The following is a 20,251-nucleotide window of genomic DNA, read 5'->3' as shown; positions in this document are numbered from 1 at the left end:
CAAAGGCAAGATCTTCCACAAACACAGGGCTTGCTCTGGGAAGGCATTTCTCTGAGCAGAACACAGATCGATTGTAGGAACAGACAGAAGCCCACTGTTAGCGAGGCTGAAGAGAAAAACTTGGGCAGAATCCAGAACTTAACTCAGGTAAATAACGTGGTACATTTCTATGAAAAGCTTCATGAATAAGCAAATATTTTTTAAATAAACCCTTTCTGGAAGTTGCAGCATACAGTATTCTTTTCCAGCATTGATACTATAAGACACAAGCATTATGACTTCGGTGTTTTCTCATTAAATAACAGAAAATATAGAGTTATAACCTAAACCAGGCTGCAACTGGAATACCGTTTAGAGCCTGTTCTGCCCTGAGTGCTAATCAAGCACAGAGTTGTTCCTTCAGCTCTCTTTGTAGGCATGGCAAGAGATAGACAGTGTTCTGCCACGTGAGGTACCTGTCATTGTGGAGCTCATCTCTTTCCATTGGCAATGTAGGGAGCCTAGCCCTGACTGCCCACTGAAGTTTCCAGCAGCAAAACTTTGGGAATTCCACCCAGTCTGCCCCCTCCCTGGCTCAGGGGCCAAGGCTCTGCTCCCTCATTCAAGAAAAACATATGTAAGTAGTTGTTCAACATGAGCACATACCTGAAACTCAGTGGAAATTAGGTGGATGAGGAAGTGTGTCACTTAAACGCACAGTCCATGAATATGCAGGGCAGGGGAGGGTGGAAAAACAGACTTTTACATTCATTTAGGTTAAAAGATGAATTTGAACTTGACCGCAGTCACTTTCAGTGAATATTCAACAGCTGAACTATGTGAGCATGAAAGTTTGTTGACAGCAAACGTTCAGCTATTTTGTGAAAGCAAATTTGGAAGTTGAAAACGTGGGTTGTGTTCAACATTCGTGTTACTTTCAGCAACCAGAGCTGCGTGTTGCTTCATCTATGTACCGGACTGAGCACGCTGCCAATGCTGCCAGAATGGAGGAACAATAATTCTTTCATGAGATCACTGAGTAAATATACGTATCATATTCATGGACTATCCATAAAGCAATAAATAACAATAATTCAGTCTAAGATCATCTGTAATATAGTTACAGCAATGCACCTCCCAAACACTGCCTGTCAATTCTGGTCATGTCGACTATTTATGTGCAGGATTTTTTTTATTGCTGTCTACAGAAAAGAGAGAATCCCCTCCTTGTGGGTCAATAGGGAGAACTAATTGATACAAATAAATCTAACCCATAAAATCTAAATATGTCTGCCAGCAAATTATTAAATTCAACAACCTCATCATTTTGTGTTACACATGACTTCCTGAAAGTAGCTCTCCATAGACCTCAACAAGCCAAATCTGTCTCAACAGCAAATGTTGATAAAGGCTTTTTCCATATTGCTAAACTGGTTCTGGTCTACATAAAGGTGTCTGCACTAATACAGTAATAATCCCAGGCTTTCTCTGTGGTTGATAAAGATAGAGGCGTGCAGCGGATGGATCTGACATTGGAAAATGCCTCTATCTCTCTTTGAATTACAGAGGGTACATGTGGGGCAACCAAACTCCTAATCACTTACCAGGCACTTCAGTGAGATATATATAAAGCAATTTGGAACTCTCCTCATAAAGCCATCAACTTTGTGCTCCAGAACAAGAAAGACTCCCTAATTTACCCACATGTATGTCCCCAGCTCCTGCCAAGCCCAAAATGACTGACTTGCAGAGGGCAAGCCAGAGCATGCAGTTGTACTCAGGGGTGCTCAGTGCTGCAAGGGCAGGGCTCGGGTGGCACCAAGGTAGCTCACAGTTTTTGATCACTTTTTTTTTTGAGTTTCACTATACACTCACACACTTTGCATCACATGGTGCAAAACATGAGGGATTTTTTCTCACAGGCCACACAAGTGCAGCATTTTGGAGTGATGCTTTGCTCCTCAGTAGGTTTTGGCAGGAGATTGCTGCAGAACAGATGGAGTCTGGGGCAGAGGATGCTCCTTTCTGACAACTCCCCTCATTCAACACCGTGTTGCCATCCTCGATTTCTCTCTGTCTTCTATGTTTAGGGCTTTCACCTTGCATCTGGCAGGATTTTTAATGATTTTTCTGTAGACTGTCTCCCTGATCCACTCCTCATCTCCAAGGGTAGGAAGGTAACACTGCCAGTAAGCCTTCGTCAGGGCTGTGGTTGTTGCCAGTCAACTTCTGGCTCCTGAAAAGGACCTCTGCCAAGAAAGATTTCCAAATACACCTTATAAAACTTAAGCACACTCACTCTCACACTGCTTATCTCAGTTGTCTGCCTGCAGTTTCTAAATTATTGTATCTTCTTTATCTCTTTCCATTTTGCTACTATCAGGCTGCGTGAAATATCAATTTCCTAAATGAGGCTGAGTGAATTTGATGTCATCCTGGGGTAAATTCACCACAGTCAAGTCAGAGAAGACACCAAATTCAGATCAGGTCTATAGGCTTTTAGAAATACAGGAGGAAAAATTATTTTCACAAACACTTAATAACTTTTTTTCCCCTTCCTGCCACACTTCCTCCCCCCCCCAGTATTTTAAATTATTTTAGCTGAACCTTGATAAAGATTAGGTCAGGTTTATCCTGGACTGAATTTCATTGACAGCAAAACGCCCTTGCCCAAAGCTGCACCTAGAAATAGACAGATGCCCCAAACAAATACCCAAGGCTCCATAACAGGCAGGAAGGAAGCTGTAAATATAATGCTTCCAAGAAAATTAATTAATTAGACATGGATGTTGCTAGGCATGTCCACAGAGACACTGAGTTGCAGAATTTTACAACAGAAAATATATCAACAAAACATGTAAGATATATGTGCGTATCAACTATAAAATAAATCCTTATGGTTTTAGGAAATCCTTGCTACATTCAGTGCCCTGTCACAACACTACCTCTTCCCACAGACTCAATCACAGAATCACAGAATTACAAGGTTGGAAAAGACCTTTAAGATCATCAAGTCCAACCATTCCCATCCTAAGCTAAACCATATCCCTGAGCACCTCATCTACCCTTTTTTTAAACACATCCAGGGAAGGTGACTCAGGCCCCGACAGCTTTTTCAGTGAAGATGTTTTTCCTAACATCTGAACATCTTACAGAGGTGCTGTAAGAAACGGCTTAAATGAGACTCCACTCCATGCACAAAGGATCACTATGCAGAGCACTTACACCCCGCCGCAAATTACCTCATCAGGTTGCATCACTTGTCACGTGTGTTTTTACTAGTAAGTTGGTTCTCTTTTAAGTGGCACATGTATACACATGGTGCATGGTTACCTGGCATCTAACCAGATCTCAATGTCCTGTAACATGAACGTCTTTGCAAGCAGCCCAGTTTGCTGGAGCATGCCAAGAGCGCTCATATGGTCACTTTCTGCAGCTCAGCAATTCATGGAGCTGATCCCTCCTCTTGCCTTGCAACACGTTACCACAACCATTACACTTCTGCACCTTATTTCAGGAGCCTTCCACGCACATTTTCTCTTGCACTGTACCCATTTTTCATTAAAACTGCTTTGGCTGGAGCTGAACCCATTTAACTTGATTGGGTCAGATCAATAAATTACAGGGCTGTTTCTGACAGCTCGGAAGAATGCTTGTGGGAAACGCTCAGTTTTGAACCAATCGTTAGGAGGTACCCCAGACACACAGATGGAGAGCATGTGTCCACTGAATTTAAACGGCGCTGGGGCTACGCACCCAGAACAAAACTCTCAGCACTTTAATAGTGGAAAGCCATTAAAAGAGCTTGGTGATGACACTCATGCAACCTAATATCTCCACTGATGATATACACTTACTTCAACCACCTAATGAAATTGGGTGGGTTTATTACTTTATTGCTTTCTTGAATTTAATAACACATGAAGGAAAAATTAAATGACCATTTTCTCTATGGTGGAGTCTCTGTTTCCAATTGATATCTTGTTTCATTCATTTTCTTTGTGTTTAAATGCTGTTCTACACCAAATCTCCCCACCTCCTCACCTCCCCCCATTGGCAAAGTTTGAACTAATATACAACCCACCAAAAAAGTTAGAAAAAGGGTTTTGGGTTTCCAGTCAAATCTTATTGAACCCAGTAAAAAGCCACCTTATGGAAAAGTTCAGGAAATCTCTTGAGCATGGTCGTACACTTGTCCTTACTCAGAAAAGCCTTTAAGCATGTGCTCAGCTCCGCTTCATTGGGAACAAAGCACATGCTAAAATTCTTTCCTGAAAGGTGTGCCCTTTGGTCCACCACCTACCTGCAGATAGTTAGTGTCTTCACCACTCAGCCATGTAGAACCAAGTTTCACTATGGCAGGTGCCAAACCACTAATTGAGCAGTGTTGGAGGGCTCAGTGCCTGGGCACCTAGTTTTTTTTAAAAATAAAACTCTGTGAATATCAAGGGACTGGAGGTTTATTCCTAAGCCATGTGACAACTTACCACCAGCAAAAATATTGAAATATTTAATATAGAGAGGGGGAGTAGGAGATAGAATGTTCCTGAAAACAACCACGCTCACACTTAGGGTTTGCCATAGCCATGGGCTTCTGAGATATCACTATAATCACACAAACGGTTGTCATGTCATATTACACAGGTGAGGAGACCTGAGGAAGCATGCAGATTGTCTGCTGTTGTGCATCCTCAGTTGGCTGGGGAGCTAAGAAAGTACTTAAGTCCAGGAGGTGATAATGATTCAACATATACGCTACACTGAGTTGCCACATTTGCACTCTTTCACCTTTACTTTCAGAGCTACCTGCACACCTCTATTGCCTGTAGTACCTCTAATTAGTGCTTTGGGCCATTCTTACACCCAAAGTGTCAAATCTGAAATGAACTATTCCTGGGCAAGATATTACTGTGCCTAGCTATAGAGGAGATGCTCAGTTTCTCCAGCCAGCCAACGCCTGGGTATTTTTCCCACATGCACATCTCAGGGGAATAGTAAATCCATCATTAGTGCCATTGTACATATTTCATCAATAAAGTACTTAATGCACTGCAGCAGAAATGAGAATCTAATAGCGTTAAAATCAGTTTGTCACAGAAGGAGCTGTCAGGCTGCCCTGCTCACTGAAACAACAAATTGACATCAGTTATACTCCCAATTGAATGAGTCCAGTAGCCAAAGGCTCACAGAGACCCGAGTACAAGGTGTAGCTGTGAAATGGCATATGGGAAGGTTATCTATTATTTTATCTTGGAAAAAAGCACCAAAATAATCAACATCTTGTAAAGTTTAGCAATATTTTGGAAAATGTGATTCTTGCCCACTCACAACTTTTTGGGGCCAAAGAGGGAGGGCAACTTATTCATGGCAGTTGGCGGCCCACAGAGCTTCCTCTCTGCAGACAGGAAGCATTTATTTCTATAAAGCACACAGAATTAAATACATATGGAAAAACTGTCAAATCTTAATTCTTGGGTGCCTGTCCCAGGAATCTCAAAATTAGGCAGGACACTACAGGTGACAGGATATTAGCAAGTTTGCAATGGTGAGAAAAGACAAGGCTTTGGTAAAATAAGCAGAATGAATCTCAGAGCTAGACCACTTGTACTGAATACCCACATGAATAGGAATTAAATTGTTCTTCCCAATATTTGTGGTATTTCAGCTTGGAAAAATAATGGAGAGCATACTGGACCAAGAACAGACTGTTCCAAAAGACTAAGCAACTTGTGAGTTCCTAGTCTTCTGTCACTCAACATCTCTGGCTTCTCAGTGCCCATGGGCAGAGCCTTACCTATTCCTTCAGATGTGAGAATCAGGCATGGTCAAGACTATCCATTTTTCTGAAGTCAAAAGGGAGTTTACTTAACAAGGGCAAGCCTGCAAACTTGTCCTTCTTTATGGGATGTGAGCTGTGCACTTCCCACTCAATTTCTCCTTGTGGAAAGGATCTGCTGAAGATCATGAAGATAAATGTCCTCTGCATATGATGGGTTTTAAATCCTTTTTAAGGTTTAGATATGCAACTCCGTTGCTAGGCACCAGATGAGCCATGGTAGTCGGTCTTGTGTGCTTTCTAAGGCTGCTGGAGTAGACAGTTTAAATACAGTGCTTTAGGGGTATTTCTGAGGCTTAAACTGATGCATTTTACCTCCCCTTCACTGCAGATTAGCAGCACAGCCGTGGCTGGCTGTAGTGCCTCAGCTGACATGCTGTAACTTGGGAGCTACAGCTGCTCCATGGCTATTACTACTGAACATGGCTACTTGATTGGGGTTTTCACCAGTATCTTAGGACTCTCCAGATCCTGACTTGGGGGACAGACACTGGCTCCTGGATATGAAAGAAAAAAGTACAACAAGGCTGGGAAAGGCTCCTTCTAGCTCCCTGTAAGCCCAGCTCTGGAAACCTGTGCATTCAAACTTTCCACAAGTTGCAAAGGGAACCTACAAAAACACCCAACAAAGATGCACTGGGCAGTGAAATCTCACAGTTCTGATGGATACCAATAACCATGGGCTCAAGAAAGATGTGGGCTTTATTGTGCATTATAATCTGTGCACACAGGTACCCCTGCCCTGCCCTCTGCTACTACTTCATGTCCCATTCTTCTCCCCACCTTGCTCCTAAGCTCCTTCGCTATATACCTCTTCTCTACAGGTCCCAGCTACTTTTTCTTTCAGAACTGGCATATGGTGTATTCAGTAAAGCAAGTGTTGCCCATTTCTGTTTAGCTTTGAAGTCTGTTGCGCCTGTTTCAGACTTGAGGGAAGGCTTATGCACTCAAAAACTTGTTTGATTTTTCCAGCAACACTCTTTTAACTGGAAAAGATGTCCTGAGCCTATATTGACCTGATTTAAATCCACAGGTTGCCATAATCATCACTACTGGTCTGAATAAATGACGTCTCTGTGCAACACTCATTTCATGCATCCTTTGCTCTTCTCTTTTGTAGGTTAAACAAGACCTTTTCTTGCATTTTTTTTTATTCAGACAAAAAAGTCTTACCTGTGTGGGATGTGAACCCATGATCACATGTTGGGAGATCAGTATCTCATGATTGAGCCCACTGGGACTGCCACACACAATTTATGGCTCAGATTAGTAACATCCATTGAAGTCCTCTCTGTTCCAAACTCTTCTATGGAAGCTATACTCTTGGACAAATTTTCATGTTTGGTAGTTGAGGGAAAAAACATGTTGTCATCAGTTTGGTGCATCTTAGCAGAGGCAGCAGAGCACAACAATATGCTGTAAGTGTGGATTTAATACTGAAAACATAAATGGGACACCAGAAGCGATATCCTTCCTTTTAATGTTGCTTAAGTGAGAAAAGGTGATCTGCACATTTCTACAAATAGGGAATGTTGTCTGATTCCTCATTTCTGCATTTAAATTCCAACCATATTGTTACAGTCCATTAACTTTCGTAGACTGAAGCTGTTGCAGTGCCACACAGGCAAAATATGTAGCACAGATGTATTTGCTTTTATGAATTTCTCTCTCTTTTTTTTTTTTCTTTTAGAAATAGCTGTAAAACAAAATAATAAAAACACTTAAAACAACTGGTTCTCAGACTCAAATTAAATCCATCTCACTCTTTGGCTGGTTTGCAGAGCTTTAGTGCTAAACTGGGGAACACTCCTGCCACCTATTTGCAATGTAATTAGAGTTCATTTGCTGTCTGATGGAATTCCAGTCCTATTCCAATGGACACCAGTTGTTTTCTTGGACCAAAGAAAAACTATTCCAAAAATTAAATAGCAAAGGGCAACTATGCTGCAAGCATCTGAGAGGGGTCTAGCTTACTCAGCTTTTTATGGATGGAATGAAACTGCCATTAAAAGCAGCACTAGAGCATTTACTCAGAGGAACTTGTCCTATAAAGTGTTCAGCCTGTTGCAGTTATTCTTTCTCTCTGTGTCACTAATTTTGAACAGCAGGATAAAGGCAGTTGGAGGACACCGCCACAGCAGGCACAGAAATACTTGTTGCCAGAATGATTCCCTGCATTAGGACGATGAGCAAAAAGGCACAGGGCCAAATTTGGCTTGTATTAATGCCCCTGCTAGCACACGAGTTACAGAAAAACACCAATGGTGCTTGAATGTGGTCCTTCTGTCATACAGCTGCTCCCTGTACACAAACAAATCCAAGGGAAATGTTGTTTCCAGGAATGACACTGCAAGTCAGCCAGTCCCTGCCATAATTTTCCATTGGAATTTGTTGCATAAAAATAGGAAAGTGGGAATTCCTTTAGGTTCCCTCCAGATCTGGGGTGTCACTATTGTGTTATGTGATGGCTATAGTATGTATCCAGGTAGGTTGTTGGGGGTTTTTTTGCCTAGTTTTTAACAAGAGACTAATTAGAATATAATGGAGGGCCCTTTGCAAATTTCTACTCATCTCTCCATCCAAAAAGGTATTTTTATATCCTCAGAAGGTGAATTAAATAAACCTCATAGACATATATAATATATAATATACACTATATAGCTTTCAGACATCTCTACACGCTTACGTTAAGCATATGTCTACACGTATGTAACTGTCAGGTAGTAACGGGTTAGCATGCGAAACAGAAAGTAAGTAGATTTTTATGCCAACATTAGTATGCTTACTTGACAACTATATAAGTTTAACACAAAATACTGTATTAGACCTCACCACAGCCAGCAGGCATAAGTTTATTGTACCAAAAGAAAGTTATGTGTACTGTCAGGGTTCCCTGGTGTTCATGGCATGCTTTCTCATATGGCTTCATGACTGTTTTGGGGTGAAGCTTGATTCAATGCAGCATGGCAAGTGCAGTCTTCAGGGTCCCATTGACTTAATAGGGTGATGACAGTTTGCATCTGCAGAGGATCTATCCCAGGAGAAACTTCTTTTGGAATAAAGTGTTAACATGGCCAGAGTTTATCTGGAAAACCTTTATAAGCAAGTGTAGAGCCTAACAAAATGTATGTATTGCATTAATTTTCCACTTCACTGAGCAAATTAAGTGACTACACCAAATGCAGTCTTTTCTACAGTATCTGAAACATACTTGACCATGTTGTCGGGAGCAACCTTTAGGAAAATGATGACTTTACCACAGCTATTAAAAATGTAGCAATAATAGAATATAAGATAGAATATCTTATGAGGTGGTGAAAAGTAACTGGTCGTAATTCATTTTTATGAGAAGACAATAGAGTGAAGACAGAACCATACTCCACCTAGGGGTCCACAGGGGGCAAGAGACCACAGAGACGACTTGCAAAAGTAGAAATTCCAAGTAGATATTAGAAAGAAATCCCAGTGAGGGTAATCAGTCACTCAAGTGATTTGGCCAGTGAGGTTCTGCAACACCTACCTTGGGGAATACGTAAAACTCAGCTGGAACAGGTCCTGATCAACCCGATTTAAGCTGGCTCTTTTTGGAGCAAGTGGTCAGGCTATGTGATTTTCAAAAAACTCTTCCAACGGACGTCATTCTGTTTCTATGAATCTTTGGTACGATTGATGTAGTTCACAGGAGTAAAATAGCTTTGTTGTATTCCCAGTTCATAGAAAGACTTCTCCAACAGGGATGGGAATGCTATGGGAACTCTCTGCTCTAGTTTTTCTACATGAAAAATGGAAACTAAACCATTCATCTAATCACAGTGGTGACCATCATTGTCTGCCACCCTCTTCACATCCTTAGAGGACTGATAACATACACATATTTAAACCTATTATGAACAGCTATTAAATGGTAAGAGAAGCACTGGAACTTGGTTTTAGAAATCATACTTGGTCACTGGCAATTGGGTTGCATTTCCTGAAAATGTGTAAGTATTTCCTGGAGAGATGGGACAAGCTATGGACTGCCTGTGGCTTGTCTGTGAAATTTCTTTTATCCAGGAAGTGACTTCTATGCCTTCACATTTCTCATTACATCAAGCCTGCCTGAAACCTGGTCTGAAAGGAAATGAAGCCAAGACCCATCCTTAGACAAGTAATGGAGCTCCCACCAGTCAGAGTACACGACTGGCCTCTAAGTTAGCTCATTTCGCTTCTGGCCCTTGACTGAAGAGACACTTTGAAATCTGAACGTCAGTAGGTGACCAGCAATGAATCCCAAACAGGCAGCACAGTGAAGAAAACTGAGTTTACTTTCAGACAGCTACGTTGGCTTACTTCTACAGGACAGGCATTTGCACAGGCTTAATTTCACTCACTGCAGGAGAGGCACAGAGAGCACCTGAGAAATACTTAGATCCTTAAAATAGGTCTTAAGAAGAACTTAAGGGCTGGTCCAACCATCTGTATGGATGGGAATGACACCTACAAAGAGCAACATGGCCCAGACAAAGCCCAGTTCATGAGAGACCCCAGAGATGATGAATTGAGGTTTGAATGTAGTTGAGATGTATAACTGGCCAGAATAGGAAGAAAGATGTTCAGCACTCCAGTGGGACTCAGACCATGATAAATGTGCATGTGATGTGTGGGTGCATGCACATGCATAGGAAGAAGAAAACACTTGGAAAACATGCATAGACACACTAAGTGCTTATTGTGATTTTTCTTAGCATGCCTGGGAAGGTTGAATGAAAGAAGTCAGAGTTGTTCCACATTCAGCGATGGAGGACGAGAAATGCTGCTGCTAATAAAGGCAGATTTGGCAGCTGCAGAGCCTTGGCAAGGGAACAGAGTTCCTTTGCGAGCTACTGAATAGCTCCAGCTGTGCAGAGCTTGAAATGTATCTTGAAAGCACTGAAAGACAGCTGTCCTGCTCCACTGCCCCACTTGCCTGGCTGAAAGAGCATGAGGGCGTTTTTAATTGTGAGCTTATGTTGTACTTTGGGACCTTTGCCCTGTCCATTCTCCCTTTTCCTGGTGCAAGAACGTAAAAGGAAGAACTTCTCGGTGGGACAGCCAGCAGTTATGGTGCGACACAAGCCAGCCCAATGCAGGATGACTTGTTCTGTAGATTTGACCTAGGTACTACTGTTGCAGAGGGAAAAACTGCTGCCAGAAGTGTGCTTTGCACTATGGCACCCAGATAAATCAATTATATGGTTTCTCTGTTGTTCTGGTCCACCAGGAAGATAAGATGGGGCTTTTTGTACTGTGTTTGCAAAGAAGTTAGTGAGACAGAAGGAAAAGGATGGTGCACTGTAATGCTTTCTCTCCTGGTAGAGGAAGGTCTTCTGCCTTCTGCCAAAATATGAGCATGATTTAACAGGGATACGGTCCTAAAAGTGGTGGCTGTGTTCCCCACTGTACAAGGAAAAGCCCTGACTGTTAGAAGTCTGCTTCCAGTTTCCAGACACAGGCTTATTTATGGCTATTTCCTACTCCCTTCTTCTTATGCTAATGTGGTTTCAAGCAGCACTTCCTCCTTCAGTTGTTTCCCTGAAACATTTTGTCCAGGTGAGCCGATGTGGGGCTTGTGCACATGTGCACACACAGTGTGAATACTCTGATTTATTTCTATAGAGACCTGTCAGACTTCACAAACTTTAACAGCAAGGAAAATTAAACATGTCAATGTCAATAAGATAAAAACGTTACCTATTATTTCCCAAAAATACAATGAAATCTTTTTTTTTTTCTTCTTGCTTCAGGATAAAGGTAAATACATTGATGTAGTCAGGCCTACCCTTTGAAGTAACCTGTAAGGTCAAAACTAAGGTTTGGTTTTGGGCAGCAGGTAGAGAGAAGGGTCTTGGCATTGAGGTGAGGGTGGGGGGAATATGCAGTAAGCCAAACGTGGAATTGCTGGAAGATAAAAGGGAGTTGAAAGGAATCTTGTAGAATGGGCCAGTTTAATTAGAATTCTAGTGGGGGTGGAAAAAATATGCATTAATGTGTTGTTCCTTAAGCATTGGGACTTAGTGAATATCTCTCAGGCTTCCTGTGGCTTCCTTCCATGAGGATTCTCTCATGTTGAATCACTGTGCTGAGCTCACACTATGACCTTTCTCACTAGCTTAGTTTCTTCCCTGTACCCCACTGTTAATTTTCCTGAATATTTTAAAACATAATATTGTGACGCCTTTCCCCTTCCAAACAGCACTGAATTCAGCCATCAGTCTCAATAATTATTAAACAGAGGGTAAACCTGGTAGACAAACAAACAACTACAGTACAGCTGCTTTATCTTCATTTCCTCAGGAAATGAAGTAAAATATTGTAAACAGTGTCCATGTATTAAAGCCATGTAATATTTTAATAAGAAGGATGTAGATGTTCCCCCATTGAGACCTTACTTGGCTTTTAGACTGGTCTTTTTGTCTTTTTTTCACCTTCCTCTGAAGATTAAGGGCTTGATTGCAGCTGTAGATGGGACACATAGCTTGTCTGAAAGTGTCAAGCTATATCAAACCAAATCTGAGGATCATATACTCCTGGTTAAACTCTCTGCCAGGTGCTGGGTCTGGTAGGAATTTCTTGCTTTCCTTTGCAGAGTGGAGGATTGTCCCCTTCCTAGCCTCATCTGTGTGTTTTCGCTTAGGGAATTCCCCGACGTTACCAGGGTTCAAGACATCTGTCTTGCTCCGCTGAAGTATGTCATTACTCCAGAGACTTGAAGAAACTCCAACATTGAAGCTCTTGCATGTTTTGGTATATATTAGGATGGAACTTATGGACCTACTGTGTATTGCAAGATCACCTGCAGCAGCAAGAAGAAGGACTTGGTGACTCAGATGGACCCTTCAGAGACAAATTTCTTATGAGTTTTGCTGGGGGATTTACAATAGTGCCCATGCCCATCTCTTTTCAAACTCAGTGATGACAACATGGGCTCAGTCTTCTCCAGCAAGTGCCAGGGACCTTCCCCAGTTGGTAATTTAAATCGTGTGACTCTGAGTTTCAGACAAAAGATATTTTTGCTCAGTATATTAATTATAAGGAGACAACTTTTTCTGGTCTTAGTAAATCAGTTTCACATCTTTTGAGATGTTTTTGTTTGTATGTAAATACTATTTACTAATATTTTTGTTGAACATTTACATTGCAGCTATGCTCGAGAAGCTTGAAATGTATTCTGAAATGCCCTGCATTAAAAGCCTTATTCTGAAATATTACATAAAGTGGAGAGGAAAAGAGCACAGCAGGCAAAATTCTTGTTGGGATATAAATAGCATTATTAGCAGTGTATGGTAGATTACAGGACCTGCAACTGCATCATCAAACACAAACGATGCTCTTAATCCTTTTGATGCTTTATCAGGAACCAGACCAGCACTAGATACTTTAGATCTTGCTCAATGAAACACATGGATCTGTTTCTGTGCAGGAAGTCCAACACAATGGGAGATGTGCCACTAATGTGTATGGAGGAATCTACATGGCTTTATCTCCAGTTTGTGCATAGAGGAGTATGGTACTAATACAGCTGCTCACTTCTAGTTAGGTACCCACTTCATAGGAAGTAAGGCTCAGAAGTCCTTAGCCGGCTAGGGACAAGTTGTTTGCTGGGCAAAGTTATAATCTACCTATTTTAGCACAAACCTATCAGCAAGTTATCTGAAACTTCTATTTTATGGTGATGTTTCACCATTCCAGTCTGTGGAAGCTGGAAACCAAAATTTGGTCACTAAGTACAACATTCATCAGACTTGCTGAGAGGTTGGAATAGTATTTTCCAGCATCAGACTATGGGCAGCCAACAAATATAGTGAATTGCTGAGTAGTCATAATTTTTAAATTAAATCAAGCTGGGCTGAGAGAGCTAATATCTTAATCTGGGACATCCAGGCCACATGTCCATCCTGCATAGTAATGTGTCAGCATGCACTCACAGCCTCCTTTTATTTCCCTGAGGAGTGCAATACACTGTGTAACTGTCCCTGTAGCACCCTTAAAACAGAGAGGAGATAATTCAACTCTCCTGCTTTAATCAGCAAGCTTCAAACTTGACCATTCCAATTCAGACACATGAAACAAGGTGGATATGGTGGCAGCATAGTCATCTTCTGTACTTAATAGACACACAGATGGGTCAGTGTTTAGAGGAAAAGGGGACTCTCCTCAGGGAGGAGAGTAGTTTGGTGGGATGCAACTGGGGTTGGCTTTCCCGAGACCCTCCAAAGACAGTGGAGTGAAATCAGATCTTCCAGAGGTTCCTTCAGGGCTGCAGTGTAAATTAAGTGCTCTGGAGCACTCTCTGGAAGACTCTTTTCTCTCCAGTAGCAGTAGATGTAGTCTAAGGAGCTCATTTGTCTGGGTTCCATGGCAGCCACAGTATGCATATGTTACAGACAGAATCCTAGGCAAAATTCTGCTTGTGGAGGTGACCAGACACTTAGTCCGATCAAGCTAGGGAAAATAATAGCCTCCCCATAGACATGAATGTCCTCATTCAAGGGGAGGACAGTAAAAAGAGAACTTTCAACTCATTCATAAGCTCCAACAGAGCCATATTAGTGTCAGAGTAAGACCAAGAAATTCTGAAGGAGTCCAAATAAAAGATAAACTCCTTCAAACTTCACATTCACCCATAGTCTATTTCTCAGCCACTTCTTCAGGTGTCACATGCCTGAAAGCTTGCCTGCTTTTGTGCATGCCTCTCAATCATTGGGACTAATAAAAATATTTTCTCTTCCTATAAACCATGGTTTTCATGTATACTGAGACCATCACAACCACAACATTACTGATTCATCTGTATAAATCCTCTTCTCACTAAAGGTTTTTGGTCCTTTGCAAAAGCTCTTTTCAACCTCTGGACTTGTAATTCCCCCTGTCCAGAGAGGAAGGACTGGCAAGAGCCAAATTGCATGCCCTCAAAAAGGCAGAACAGGTTTTTGTCACTCTACTCACCTATTTCATTACACAAGCAAATAGTATGGGACATACAGAAATATATGCTATCAGCACAGCGTAATTACATGTAGGTAGAGAAAAAAGAACTGCAGCATCCTGAACTAAACAGCAGAAAATAAGTACAATAAGAAAATAAGTAACTTCAAACTGTTCATCATATGAAGCAAAAGTTAAAATCTAGGCCTGGAACTAGCTTACTAGAATGACCAAGGTTCTGGCAAGAATGGAACTGCTTTGAAATTTGAAGACAAAACATAAATTTTCAAGTTTGGGAGTTTCAGGTCTCATGACTTTTATCTACACAAAAGAGGGAATAGGGTGAGGTTGGGTTTTTCGGATTTTTTTATTGGCTTTTCTTAAATGTCAGATCACAGTGATCTTACAAAAGTCTTGGTTTGTTTTGATAATTTTGGAGAGTCCTAGAGATCCAGTCTAGTTCAGAGCTCCTAGTACTTCACAAACCAGCATAAAACACTGTTCTAGTCCTGAAACACAAGACAAGTGTTGCCACTCAGAGCCTGGGAGATGGAAGAGACAAGGAAAACATGTCGATGTGCAGGCATGAAGATAACCTATCTACCAGGTCTGTGGTACAGTATCTCTGGCTTGGAAACAATCTGCTCCACTCTGCACCCATGAGCTTTCTGAAATTCCACAAGTCCAAGAAGCTTTGCCGGCCTTTCCTTCTCTAAGTCTACCTGCTATTTCTTCAGAGTAATGGGATATCAGGTTCATCTAACCCAGGAAAAAACTCAGTTGCTAGCCAATGTAACTGCAGCCATAGCTACATAAACTGGAACCAAGGTAAATACAGGCTGAAGATGAGATAGACAAAATATTGGGCCATCACCAGCAGGAACAAGGCTGTTTTCAGTGTGAGACAATTTTGTATTTTGGGTTCTTCTCTGTTGCACTTGCTTCAGTGCTTTTATCAGGTGGCTTCACACTGAACTTATTTGGTGGAAACACAGGAAGGCTGGACAATATGTGATGTTCTGATATGGCAGTCAGCTCTCTGTGTCACTCCACAACCTTCTCTGAGATGCCAGAAAATCATGACCTCATGACAAACTTTGTAAAGTATGCAGTCAGCCAGGAGCCAGTAATACAAGTGGTATCTAAACCACCAAAAAAGAAGAATATAATACAGGGAGAACTAAGATTGCTTGAGAAGAACTCAAATTAAGCCAATTTATAAACCTAGACATTCTTATTAAACTGCCTAAACTAACACATCTTGCTATTTCTAGCATTCCAGTACAACATATATATCCCAAACCACAAGGCATAAAGGATGGGGTTTCTAACCTCATTGGCAGCATGTTTTTTATAACACCATGCAGTTCATAAAAAGCTTGGCATGCATTGCTGGATTCATTTATATCCATTAGAGAAGACCAGATGAGCTTGACAGTTTTATTTTAATTTGAAGATCTCTCAGTACTGCAGGCTGTCCTGATGGCATCAGGCCCCAGTGACAACTGAAATACTGCTCAGAAAGAGAAATCAGGATCACTGGCTGAATGGGCTAGAAATAGTGGCGTAAAATTGCATGGAATTTGCATGGGGAAAATGTGCAAACTAAACTTACAACTTATGTATTGGCCTAGGGTGGGATGAAGGATGATGCTCCCACATAATTTCAGCAACACTTGGAATAAGCTTTGAAAATAAGGGCCCTGCTTGTCCCCCCAGGATCTGCAGCGGAACTTTTCAAACCCCAATGGCAGTCCTGGTGTGCATCCATGAAGCTGAGCTGCAAATCCTCTTTGTTCTTTTCCTTCTGACTGCAGCCCCCTCTCCTATTCAGCTGCAAAAATAAACTGCATGAAGTGTTGGATCATTCAGTGCTGTGACTTTGTTGCTCCAATGTGACTCTGGTCTTTAAAAGGGGCAAGAAGTAGGATCCCAGCAACTACAGGCCAGTCAACCTCACTTTTGTCCCTGGAAAGGTGTTGGAACAGCTTGTTCTGGATGCCATCTCCAAGCAATTGGAAGAGAAGAAGGTCATGAGGAGCAGTCAGCATGGATTCACCAAGGGGAGATCGTGCTCAACCAATCTCATAGCCTTCTATGGTGTCATCACCAGCTGGGTGGATGGAGGGAGAGCAGTGGATGTCATCTACCTTGACTTCAGCAAGGCCTTTGATACTGTCTCCCATGGCATCCTGATAGCAAAGCTGAGAGAGCACGGGATAGATGAGTGGACAGTGAGGGGTGTTGAGAATTGGCTGTCAGACCGAGCTCAGAGGGTGGTGATCAGTGGAGCAGAATCTGACTGGAGACCTGTGACTAGTGGTGTTCCCCTGGGCTTGGTGTTGGGTCCAATCATGTTAAATATCTTCATTGATGACCTTGATGAGGCAATAGTATCCACCCTCAGCAAGTACCCAATGATACAAAGCTGGGAGGAGTGACTGACAGGCAGGAACACCTCGCTGCCACCCAGAGAGACCTGCACAGGCTGGAGAGCTGGTCAGAGAGAAACCAGATGAGGTTCAACAAAAGAAAGTGTAGAATGTGGCATCTGGGAAGGAACAACCATTCGTTTCAGTATAGGCTGGGGGATGACCTGCTGGAGAAGAGCTCTATGGAGAAGGTCAAAGGAGGTGATCCTCTCCCTCTGCTCTGCCCTGGTCAGGCCCCGCCTGGAGTATTGTGTCCAGTTCTGGGCTCCCTGGTATAAAAAGGACAGGGATCTCCTGGAAAGAATCCAGAGAAGGGCTACAAAGATGATGATGGGCCTGGAGCATCTCCCCTATGAGAAAAGGCTGAGTGAGCTGGGACTGTTCAGCCTGGAGAAAAGAAGACTAAGGGGGGACCTTATTAATGTTTATAAATATCTTAAGTATGGAATGCAGGGGGGAATGGCCAGACTCTTTTCAATGGTCTGTGGAGACAGGACAAGGGGCAATGGCTGCAAGTTGGAGCACAGGAAGTTCCGCAGCAACATGCGAAAGAACTTTTATCCAGTGAGGCTGAGGGAGCCCTGGGACAGGCTGCCCAGGGGGTGTGGAGTCTCCTTCTCTGGAGAGATTCCAGCCCCATCTGGACACCGACCTGTGTTATATGAGCTGGGGAGCTGCTTTGGCAGGGGGGTTGGACCCGATGAACTCTTGAGGTCCCCTCCAACCCCTAAGATTCTATGATTCTGTGATCTGTAATTTAATTCTGAGGCATTCACAAATCTCTTCAGTGCTTCCTAGTATGCTGGAATGGAGAGAAGAATGCAAAATCAAGTTACTGCAGTTTGCATGAGAGGACAATACTATGTTTCTGCTAAGAATATAGTCAGTTTCTACAGCAATGAATTAGAAAAGTGACTTTAAAGACATTTTTTTTAAGAGACAAGATCTTGGTGCTGTACTTGCACTATATCATGCTTTGCATTTCTACGGGCATCTCCGCACATTCCAGTGGGAGTCTGTGGAGTAAAGTCTCTTCAATGTAAATATCAGAACCTGGTAATTTAGGTTTATTTTGTGGTTGTTCGGTTTGTTATTAAAAACACAAAGACTCTTTATGCTAGACTGGGGCCTTTATTAGATATGGAGTTAAGCTCTCCTCTCTAATTTAGTCTCCTGTTCTCCACTCTCATTCCAAGAGAACAGTTTTAAATAAATGGATTTTGCATGACAGAGCTGCTGATGAGCAGGCTCCTCAGGCAGGTTAGAAACAGAAAATCGATCAGATTCTGAGCTGATACATAGGTGTATCACTGAGATGGAGTCAATGGAGGTATACCCATTTAGGGTCACTGCAGTTCTGACCCAATGGTTGCCATTTTCTTAGGGTAAGTGATTTCCTGTGATAAAATGACTATGAGTTATCTGTCTGCTGACTCCAGTGGTTTTAGATTCTGTCTTCTCTCTTTAAACCCATGTTTTGGGTAGACTTTAATACTTTGGATGTTACAGAACTGCTGCAATTGTGCTTGTTAAGGAAATCATGAGTTCATATAGTCTGTTGCCAGGAAAGGATCCGTCCTACATAGAACAGGCCTAATACTTGTTTACCCAACCAGTTTTTAAAGACTTCCATTGTTGCAGATTCCACAATAACATTGAGGTGAGTATTAATAAGCCTAGTTACCTTGTGGAAGTGGAATGAGGTAGCATTATATCTTTAAAAATTATGACCTTCCTGAGTTTGTGGCCACTCTTAAAGTTCTCAACAATTTACACATTTCAGCCTGGCTTTCGCAAAAGCATCATACATCCTCAACCCACATTCATTATCTCAATAATTTTGCTAGTGCTCTCACAGAGGTTTTCTCCCATAGTTCTCCCACAAAACCACAGACAAATTCAAAGGCCTTTTTTGCTTTTGATGATGTCAATTAGCAGGCAGCACAGGGCATAAGATATTTGTATTGACAAACAAAACAATGACAGAGAAACTCACTCCAGAATGACTACACTGGCTACATTGATTACCATAATGTGTATGAAGTTCATGGCAAAGGGATTTACAGGTCCTATAGTCTTAGGGGACAATAACTCAAGCTATCTGAATACTTTTATAAATCCTATATGCAGGCACACCTGGATACTTTAAGAGAACTGTCTGTCAGGAAGGGACAGTTGACGCCAGTGGGCAGTGGATTGTGGCAAAGACATACTCCTGTTTTTTTCTTTCCACTCCTGCTCTGTCATTCTGCTCATTTATAGTTTTTGTACCCCAGTCACCACAGGGGTCTGCTAAGCTACAGTATCAGGAAGATACAGATATTGTAAAAATGAAAATGTCTTCAGGCATTCACAGACTATAAACTAGAAGGTAAGGACTGATATTACACCGGTAGAACCAAGCTAGCATCTCTGTTGGTGCAAATTTTGGGCAGTCCCACCAACCTACAGGGAGCCTCATAACTGTCAACAGCTCAGGTCTACCCAGGGAACACTAAAACATTGGGAGGGAAGATCCAGTTTGCATCTCACTGGCAGTGCTAGGCACTTCAGAAGATTAGTATCAAAAGCACATCTTCCCATGGTTTTCCTTTGAACTAAGAACTGTGATTGTTCTCTTTGTAATCTGTGTTTTTACAAAGCTGCCTCTCCCCAAAGAGCACTAAAATATTTTGCAAGCCAAAGGCCTCATTCTGATCTGTCTTATATTGATATAAATGAGAATAAGCCTGTTGGTAGATCAGAATCAAGCCCTTTGTGTAAACAGCATTCTTGAAACTCATCCTTCTCCTGGGCAGAAATCAATCAGCATACTTGTTTGGCTTTAACCCTGCTGTCATAAGCAATAAACCTATTGCAGTGGGAATTTGGAGTGTGCATCCAGTAATGACTCTGTGTATGATGGTCTAGGGTTGACTGGGCTGATGGGTAAAATTCCTCAGGACAGGAGTGGCCTCTTAGAGAAGGTCAGAAATTAGAAATTCCATGGATGCAGTGTAGCAAGCAGATGTCAGCCCTCGGATCTCTCCCCAGTTTTAGTGCAGATGACCTTGTCAAGTCT

Source organism: Gallinula chloropus, assembly GCF_964237585.1.
Source record: "Gallinula chloropus genome assembly, chromosome: 7".
Lineage (NCBI taxonomy): Eukaryota > Metazoa > Chordata > Aves > Gruiformes > Rallidae > Gallinula > Gallinula chloropus.
Note: the sequence above shows the minus strand (reverse complement) of the source record.